The sequence below is a fragment of the Ctenopharyngodon idella genome, chromosome 23, assembly GCF_019924925.1.
Source record: "Ctenopharyngodon idella isolate HZGC_01 chromosome 23, HZGC01, whole genome shotgun sequence".
NCBI classification, from domain to species: domain Eukaryota; kingdom Metazoa; phylum Chordata; class Actinopteri; order Cypriniformes; family Xenocyprididae; genus Ctenopharyngodon; species Ctenopharyngodon idella.
This window is the reverse complement of record NC_067242.1, coordinates 21,148,617-21,159,399: the sequence shown is the minus strand read 5'-3', so window position 1 is coordinate 21,159,399 and position 10,783 is coordinate 21,148,617. Positions and strand designations below refer to the sequence as shown.

General features: G+C 36.3%; 1 protein-coding gene across 1 annotated transcript in view; it reads right to left on the bottom strand.

Moving 5' to 3' along the window:
* The window catches only part of dlgap1b (discs, large (Drosophila) homolog-associated protein 1b), a 143,132-nt gene that overhangs the window by 27,543 nt on the left and 104,806 nt on the right, over nt 1–10,783 (bottom strand).

The window sequence follows — 10,783 nt, the reverse complement described above, 5'->3', positions numbered from 1 at the left end:
TAATAAATGCTATAATAGCATTTAAATAATACTAAAACAGCATGATTTAGTAGACTATTATATTTTAAAACAATCATTGTTTCATGCATATTGTGAACTGCATCGTCCACTGAAATGATCATGTACACTTATAAAAATAAAAGATTCTTTATTGGCATTGATGGTTCCATTAAGAACCTTTAACATCCATAGAATTTTTTCATTGCGCAAAAGGTACTTTATAGTTAAAAAAAAAAAAAAAAAGTTCTATAGATTATTAAAATGTTCTTCAAACTGGTTCTTTTAAGAGATGGCTCTTTGGGGAAATTTAAAATGCTTCTTTTATGGCATTGCTGTAAAAACTCCTTTTTGGAACCTTTATTTTTAAGAGTGAGTAGGCAGGATGTTATTTGAAACACGTGCTTTTCGCCACTCTCTCATTGTACTACACCGCCCTCTAGTGCTCAAAACCTGCACTTTTTACTAACAACACTGCATTTTCAACGGGTTCAGTTGGGCTACTTATTTAAATAACTGCATTACAATTATTATTAAATGTATGACGATCACAATCTTATTGTCTTTTGCAGAAAATCATCTTTGAGTTCAAAAATACTGATTTGCCTCTTATTACTACAAAGGACTTTTTTTTTTTTTTTTTTCAATAAATGTGAAAGTCATCAGATTCTGTGTAATGAGAATATAATCGATAATGTTGAGATCACTTCTAAGTTAGTGTCTGTATTGATCGACTGGAGGGCCTGTTTATGATATCACTGTCATCTTTGGCATTCTGAGTCAGCCCATTCACAGTTTCATTACACGATCTGTTACAACCTCTCCTTTTAGACAGGACGTCATCGAAATGAGCTCAAACGCCAGTATGATGCTCTCAGGTCTATTCTGGTATAAGACTACATCAAAACAAGTCAAAACAATTATAAAAAAAATAAAGATAAAATAAAACAAAACAAAAAAACAGGAGAAAAATCGAAAGTGAAAGATCATTCAATGACATCATCCCATTTTCTGATCCCCAGATCAACAGTTTAAATGAATTAGTTGCCCTGGAAACAGCAGCATCATCCTTCTGGGCTAAAGAGCTAAACTGAACTAACGTAATGTTTTTCTATTACACTGCAGACATCTTGACCCTTAATAACAACAACACAATGTCATGACATAATGTTTTTTTCTACAAAAACACTGGGCAATCACTCTAGTAAGATGTTACACACGGCTTCTGTTGAACTGGAAACACACAAACACCGGCAACAGCTTTATTTATAGAGACCTGCATGAGGCCGTCACAGGATAGCTAGACGGTTTGAAATGAATGGGATCTCTCAGACTCATAACTGAAACTTGGATGGTTGAGCCATGTGGGCTCTCAAATGAAAATACACCATGAATGCTGACCCAGTTTCCTGGCCAGGTTTTGCTAAAACACTTTTAGGAGAACCACACCGCAAACTTTGGGATAATTTCCAACGGTTTAGGGGGGAAAAACTCTGGAGTTTCTTTGTCTATTTAGGCTATGTGTGTATTTTTGAGCCCTGCCTGACACCTGCTCCCTAATATCACATATGACATACCAAAATAGACTGATGCTGGACAGAGTTCAGAATCTCTCCCTCTCTTTCTCCCTCTCTCAAACATACACAACAAAGCCATCATTACAATTTTGTCACAAAAAAGCAAGATACCACATTTTTGGTTTACAGAGTTTTTTTTATTTTTATTATTAATAGGCTATTTTATATTATTAATATAATTAAAATGTATTGATTTGATATCACCATTATATTATTAATATTATATTGTTGTATATTAATAATACAATTACATTTTTTATTATTAATTTTTTTTAAATTATATTTGATATTATTAACGTTTATTTTTGAAGTAGCTATACGATCCATAAGCAATAAACTGAATCAGTCCATTGCACTATGAGTAAGCAAAATGTCCTCAGTTCAGTTGTCCATCACCTCAGTTAATACTATCAACACACAAACAAACAAATGACGAGAGAGAGAGAGAGAGAGAGAGAGAGAGAGAGAGAGAGAGAGAGAGAGAGGCGCGTGTGTACTCACAGAGGCGGCGGATCCAGCAGTCACACATACCCTGTAATTTTCGGTAAACGGTAACCGGAGAGAGAACGAGAGACAAAAGCGCCTGAATGAATCGGCGGGATCTAGTGATAAACTCCAGCTTGGCTGTGAATGGAAGCTAATGACACTGCACTGAGTTAACGCTCGCGCTCGCTATGGTGCTGGTGGATCGAGCTGCTATAGTTCAGTTACGGGCGGGTACGGGACCGGCCCACACCGTCATATCCGTTAAATACACCGATTCCCGTACCGGCCAAACATGACTGAGCCTGCGGAACTTCCCACCCCACTGAACTGACTAACCCCGGCTATATCATAAGGAATAAGACTAAAAATCCTTTAAAAAATAATTAAAAGGGGGAAACATGTTATAAAAAGCTATATCGTTATAGGTTTACTAGTACTGTCGTCAAATTTGATATGACTAATGCCTTAATAAAAATAACTGAATTGTGTTTCAGATTTTAACATTAGATGCCCATATAGTTGACTGAAGAAAATAATAATAATAATAATAATAATAATAATAATTTCTTAAGTTATTTTTAACATAGCCTACCGTGTCCTAACCAGACGCGACGCGACACGACGCCGCGACACGCGATATCTTTTCCATGTTAATCAGAGTTTTTGTCCTAACCAGCCGCGACGGCGACACGCGAATATTCTATTTTAGAAACAGTTTCTATTTCTCTGCGGCGTCGCGGCCGAAACAGCAACACAAAGTATGGCAATGATAATATCAGGTACTGTTTATATGCGTTATTAAATGTTAAAAGCGTCTAATGTGAGTTTGAATATCATTCTGTGTTCCGAGCTTTTTAGCTGTAATGAAAACAACACTTGCTAATTCACCTCAGATCTTGAAAATAAATAAATGGGCACAAGAAGGTTCAAACTGTCAACTCAGTGTGAACAAACAAGTGTATTCTATGACAAAGATTAGTTCAGTCACTCCGTATGTACTTTAAATAATGTTTAAATGGTGTAATATTTATGAATTTTACTATGTACTTGCCCATTTCGTGCTCTTGCCGAGAGAGCCCGCCCACACTCTCTTCTGATTGGCTGTGGTTTTTGATTGATTTTATCGCTTCTCATTGTCGCGTTGCGTCTAGTGTGGACAGTCAAATTGTTTGTCGCTGGAATTTTATCGCATCGCGTCTGGTTAGGACAATGTTCATAAAAATCTCTTTCACATTTTTTTTTTTTTTTTTTGATGGCTGTGGTGTCTAAGTTACCGTTTTATTTATTTATTTATTTATTTATTTATTTATAAAAACAGTATATAAAGGAAAGTGTGTATTTTCGGTCTGGTTTGGTCTGTTCTGATTCTGAAGGTCACACTCTCTTTTAAGTTTTAACAATTTTAATCACGTCTTTGCTTGCCCTTGTAAATATTGTCACCCTGCGCACTGTGATAAAAATGTTTAAAAAATATTATATGCAGTCTCTTTAATTAATATGAAGCCATAAAAGCTGCACACATACTTATTAAACATTGAGTAAAATGCAGCTCGAAACAAATAGACCTATCATGTCAATCCATGCACAGTCATCTCATGTCAACTACGATTTAAAATTTAAATGTATATCTTTACAAGTAAAGTGAAAATTATCCCATAGGGAGATTTGAAGTACATGCAGAGTTTAAAAAAATACACCATATCCATATTCTGTATTCCATATTCTGTAATTCTTTATCTAAACTCTACTATATGTACTAGGGCATAAACTTGACTCCTTTAGAAACTCCCCCTCACACCTCTAGTGTTAAACAGGGTTTAAATGTGCGGTATGTGCTTCTCCTCTAAAATATTCTAAGCAACTAGCATCTTAAACATGCATTTTATCTAGCATTAAACAACAGAGTGTGTGCTCAAGCTCGCCCTCATGTGGTTGGAAAACAACAGTAGAACAACTCCCATATGTACCATCTTTCTCATTCTCCTCCTCATCTCCACTGACTTCACAAGAACTGAGCCTCACTCTATGTTTCTGCAGGCTTTAATACAATGTAATTCCACAACCTTGTTCCCACAGTAATTCCATGCTTCTTGAAAAGACAAACAACCTCATTATATATATTTAGAAGCTAGAGAAGACCTCTCTCACAGACACAATTTTCATACTAACATATTGACGACACTATTTGATTTAAAGGTGACTGATTTAAAATATAGCTGTGAAATGTGACTGATTTAGATTTGTCTGATTTTAGGTTTTCCAGTAGTGAGGACCACTTCAAATGTCCTCACTAGCTGTTATTTGATGTTTCACTCCATTTTGAGGACTTTCTAAAAATATAGTCAAATCTGCACACACACACACACACACACACACACACACACACACACACACACACACACACACACACAGGTTTGTTTTGCTATCTTAGTGAGGACTTTCCATAGGCATAATGGTTTTTATACTGTACAAACTATACATTCTATCCCCCTAAACTACCCCTACCCCTAAACCTACCCATCACAGAAAACATTCTGCATTTTTACGTTTTTAATAAAACATTGTTTAGTATGTTTTTAAAGCTATTTTAAATATGAGGACTCATGAAATGTCCTCATAAAACATGTTTACGTCATAATACCAGTGTGAAAAAAAAAATCTTCAATATCCTGTTTATGGATCAGGTATAGCTTTTCTTCCTTGCTTTAGATTGCTGTAAGTAAATATTTTTTCTCTATTTTTTCTATTCGGCCTGACTAATTTTGACAAGACAGTAAGAGCCTGTATGACAGATTCAATAACTACAACTATTTCAATATGTCACCAAATAGTAATCCAATGTATAATAACAACAGAATGTTTGTAATAATTGTAATAATATTAAAATTGTAGTAATATTTCAACAATATTTCAAAGAAATGCAGCCTTAGGGAGCATAAGAGACTTCCTGTCTGCTGAAGAAACTGTTTAGTGTCAGCGATGAATCAGATCAAAAACAGTGGCATCAATCATCTCTCTAGACCTTAGAGCACTCACTAGTGCTCATCTGGGGCTGGAGTTTTCTTGTAAGCTAGAGGCATGAAAGCATTATATCCCATTACCCTGGAGAAAGAAGCAGACAGAGAAGGAGAGAGATGGACAAAAAAGCAGATGATGCACACAAAAAGAGAAACTCTCAGACAGACGGGGAGTTCTAATCCTTTAATGCCATGGAAATGACATTTAGATCAAAGCTGCTAAAAGGACAAATGTGATACGCACATCTGTGAGTGTGTCTATGTGTGTAACTTGGAATATGGGACAGCTGTAAAACTCTGTCTGGTTTACTTTCTGATTAACATTTCAATTTTATTTTACAACAGTTACTGAAGTTCCCATCCTTAAATCTTATTGGTCGAGTCACACTTAAAAAAATTATTTTCTGATACTGTTTACTCTATTTAAACAATTCATTTTGCAGTTGGTCGGCATCTGTCTATGCAGTGTGAATAGGCTTTTAGACCTCATAAATGAATGTTTGTTAACAAGTCTGTGGCTAAACCTTTTTAAATGGTTGTATTTGAGGGGCTCTGTAGCACCCCCCCTTTTCACCTACAGTAAACAAACTTCATATAGATCCCAACTTGGTCAGCGTGAAGACAAGACATTGATGATGCTAAATTGCGAGCAGATTTTTGATATCTCGAACGGTTTGGTCGTGGCGTTAAAACAAATTTATGGTGAGAAAAGGGAAACAGGAATGTGTTATAACTTCTGCATACATTAACTGATTTTGATGAAACTTCAGCTGTGTGTTCGTTCTTGAAGGTCAATCACATGGAAGTGACTACTGTGAGTCAAAGTTATAGTGCCACAAACTGAGAGCAGGAAATGTGTCACTTTCAAAATGCTTTGAAATTGCCCTCTTATTTTTACCCATTTTGCTTCAGTCTTAGTCAGAATAATGTCAAGACACCGCAGATGCACACCTGTGAAAAGATTCTTGATATCTTGAATACTGTTGTCATGGCAGCGCATCAAACTTTAATATTTTTAACGGGGGTTTCTGAGACACTTAGCATGCTTCAAATTGCATGAAACTAGACACACACATCAGAGTTGCCAGCCAGAAGACATGGGCAAAGCCTTAGAAATATGGGCGTGGAGGAGGGGCGCTGTACCTTTTGTCTAAAGTTGGGGGTTAGTTTTACCTACAGTCACCAAACTCGGTACATATATTGTTCTCACCAAGCTGGACAACTTTCTAATTTACAGTCATTAGCTCCGACCAACAGGAAGTAAGCTATTTTTGTTTGAATGTGGATTTTTTTGAACCAAGCTCTCAATTTTTAACTACTGCTCCAAAGGCCGTCATACAATTCACACCAAACGTTTTCAGCATGAAATCAAGACATTAAGGATGCTAAATTGTGGATGGATATTGGATATTTCAAACAGTTTGGCCGTGGCAAGGCAATGCATTTATGGCGAAAAAAGGGAAACAGGAAGTGTGATATAACTTTTGCAAACATTGACTGATTTTGATGAAACTTCAGCTGTGTTCATTGTAGGTGGCCCAAAAACATTGATGTGACTATTGTGAAAGTCATAGCACCACCAACTGGCAACAGTAAGTGTGTCACTTTGAAAATGCTTTGAAATCGCCCTCTTATTTTTACTCAATTCGCTTCAAACTTCGTCAGAATAATGTCAAGACATGGCAGATGTAGCTTGTGAAAGGATTCTTGATATCTTAAATACTGTTGCCATGGCAACATGTCAAACTTTTATAATATTCTTGGGTGTTTTTGAGGCTCTTAGTATGCTTCAAATTGCATGAAACTCGACACACACGTCAAAGTTGTCGGCCAGTCGACATGGGCAAAGCCTTAGGAATGGGCTGGAAGGAGGGGCTCTATAGCGCCACCTTTTGACAAAAGTTGGGGGTTGGGGGGGGGGGGGGGGGGGGGGGTAGTCTTACCTACTATCACCAAACTTGGTACATTTATTGTTCTCATTAAGCTGGACAACTTTCTAATTTACAGTCATTAGCTCCAACCAACAGGCAGTCAGATATTTTGGTTTGAATATGGATTTTTTTGAATAATCAGTTTTTAAGTACTCCTCGTAGGAGATTCATGCAATCGCCGCCAAACTCGGTCAACATGAAACAAAGACAATGAAGATGCTAAATTACGAACAATTATAGGTTACCTAGAACAGTGTTGCCATGGTGTGGGATTAAATTAATGGCAAAAAAAGGGAAACATGAAGTGTCTCATATCGTGTAAAATCATTGTTTGATTTAAATTAAATTAAGATTTTATGTTGCCTGCCATGCACAGGTTTCCTTGAACCACCAGGGTGGCAGTAGGGGCTTGGGCCTGTCATCGCTGCTTGCATACTGTATTATTAAAACATCTTGGTTGTGTGATATTTGTTAAAATGGAATGAAATATTTTCATTGGCAAAAAAATGTACTAAAGAACTAACTGGGCAAATGTTTGTCAGAAACGTTATTCGAAATCAACTTCTTGTTTATAGAATTTTTTGTGAGTATAAAAGCATTATCACACCCACAATTGTGAGCATCCCCCCCCCCCCCACACACACTCCAAAGGGAAATTAACAACTAAACTATAACATGCACATATACACAGAATAAACTTATTTCTCCACATATACTCAAGAGATTTATGCTTTCAGCGAACGCTCAAGATTTTTTTGCCTTTAGTTCCCTATGATCGATTTCTTCTGTGACAATAAGTCAATAATGTGTGTTTTTGTGTAGTCACAGAGCCTGAGGAAAAACATTGGTTGTGCTTGTGTTTCATTTAGTGTACATCTATATAAAGCATTTTGGTTGTTTGTTTCCATTTTGCCTTTAGGTCATGTGTTCTGCCAATGACTCCTCATGAAGGCCGTTCACATTGACAGTGATTTAATCGCTGGAGGTCGGCAAGCTACTGTACTTTTAGTTTCTTGTCAGCATTCCAGTGCAACTGCTGTATCCAACTGCATTATGAGGTGGATCATGTGAGCATCACATCACGATTCATTTGCCTAATGTTTTGGCACAGAAGTTGCTGAATGTTTCGTCACCAATGGTGCCGTGCTGCCTCAAATCGCCAACTCTCATTGAAAATGAATGAATTCTAACACACTCTCTCGACAGTTCATTCTACAGGAGCAGAACTTTAACTTCAGAACTTCACATATGAAATCTCACTGGCCAGCTAAACTCTTTGACACAGGTTTGTTTGGGGGGTAACTGATTAAGTCAATCAAATTTTTCCACAATCTAATTGGTTCACTCCATGTCATTACAGCAATGGGAACTCACATGACAGGAGGCCTTCTTAGCACTATGATTAGCTGAATATGCTGTAAGTGGATAATGGCCACCAATCATGTTCACAACCGGTCTGGAAATAGGCCTGAATGGGTCAAACAGGTGCAAAACAGCAGACTAAAAAAGTTTTAACAACTCAACACAAATAAAACATCACTTTCCATCTAAATGGAATTGAGACAAGATGGTTTTTAGCAACCATTCAGCTCAGACAATTAAAGACATTTCCATGTCTGCAACCTTCACTAGATGTTTGTGAGTCTTTGTTGGCTAATGAACTTATAAAACTATTAATAATTAAAGGCACACTATGTAAATTTTCGCCACTAGAGGTCGCTTATTCAAAACAAAGGCGTAGCTTGATGACGCCTTGGTTTCGCGAATTCATGGGAGGTGCTGTCTTCACTCCTACAACCGGTGGAAAAGAATCGGGATTACTGTAGTATGAAGCAGATTGGTGCAATGTGCTGTGCGAGCAGAAACGAGTCTGGAGGAGCAATTGCTAATGAGAGACGAGCGTGACACACAGCTCTATAGCAGTGGGGCTTTTATTATGCCACAGTCCCCGCTTCTGCTTCTTCCGGTTAAGGGGTAATGTGGGGTAACGGTCATGTGGGGTAACACAGTGCTGTTTTATCATATTAGATACATTTGTGCGTTGAAAGTTGTTATAGTGCTACTGTTTGTGTTCGCTCTGCGGCTACTATGAGACATGTAATGTACACTGCAGTAAGCTAGATCGATATTAGGCATGGTAAAACATGGTACTCGCTGTAAATCAAGAAAACGCTATTTAAACAATAATGCGTTGAGCTGTATAACAATGATTAGTTTTCTGTCGATGAATGTATCCAAACAGTTGCTCACCTGTCTAAAACACATAATATATTAAAGCATCTTCTTTGGTGTTTCCATGGTTTCTACAAAATAAAACTGGAAACCAAGGGTAACAAGGGTATGATGTCATTGATAGGTGACGCACAGACATGGTCCGTGTCCTGGTTAAAATTGCTTATTTCTCTGGATTTAAACATTGTTGGAAACATTTGGGATAATGTAAGTACACAAGTCAACAAAATATATAACATTGTTCTAGTGGTTTTTGGATATTTTAATTAAAAAAATCTTACATATTGTGCCTTTAAATAGAAAACAGTTCTTTTAAAATTGTAAAAAAAAAAAATATAAAAAAAATATAAAAATAAAAATATATATATTTTTTTACTGTATTTTTGATCAAATAAATGCAACCACGGTAAGCAAAAGGCTTTTTTCAAAACATTACATAGAATGCAAAAATAAAAAATCTGCCCCCAAACTTCTGAATGTAATATATAGCTTGTTAATATAAACATTGAAAATATTATAGGTTGGCTGTCAATTGCCCCAAGTGTTAGTTTTTTATATGACTATAGTCACATAAAAACACACTTAGGACTATTGACAACCAGCCTATAATATTTTCAATTTAGACTTTGCTGCCTCATTTCAAAAGTCCACAGCATGTCTGGGATTTTTATTTAATTGATTAACAATCTTGTTTAAGCGAATAATGGCCTGCAAAAGCAATGATGTCTTACCTAATCCTGATTGACATTTTTTTTTAACCAGAGATTAAAGCTTGGTGAATAAGAGTAATAAAAAAAAAAACACACACTCGGGACACGGTTAATAATGGAGCTTTTTTTTCTGCATAAGTCATTCCCCAAATCCCAAAATCTCATCTTCATCTATTATGTTCCTGTCTGTTTCCTCTCTCATTCTAATTTGTCTCAACAGCTCTTTCGCTTTTTCTCCGGCTTTCCTTCGTCCCACTTGTCTGTAAATGTTTTTAATTAGCTGACTACGACCCTGATGACAGAGTGACGAGGAAAAAGAATGAGACTCTCTAATCGCTGTAATTAAACAACACGCCGCATGAGAGAGAAGGAGGGAAGAGACCTTGGCTCTCTCAATTCATACAGATGAAGTGACAGAGAGAGTGAAGGATGGATGGAAGATAAAAATGGAAAGGAGCGAAAGTGGGAAGATTGTATATTTTTCAATGATAGCGGTAAGAATGTATGGAATTTCTAAAGTCATTTAAACTTTGATAGTTATTTACAACAGCTATAGCTTGCTATAGCAACATAATATATATTTATTTATATACTTTGCTTAAGGTTATTATGGGTCAATGACAAATATGGATTTCAAGAACTGATGTAAATACCTAGATCGAAACATGTGCTAAGTTCTAAGAAATCCTTATATGTATTCATTTAAAAAAATAAATTAGCATAATTTTTGGCAAAAGTTTTCGCATTTCAAAATAAATTTTAATACAGAAATTGAAAAGAAGAGGTGCATTCAAGTCAGTGTATGAAAGAATTTCACTGCATCTTAAAAAAAT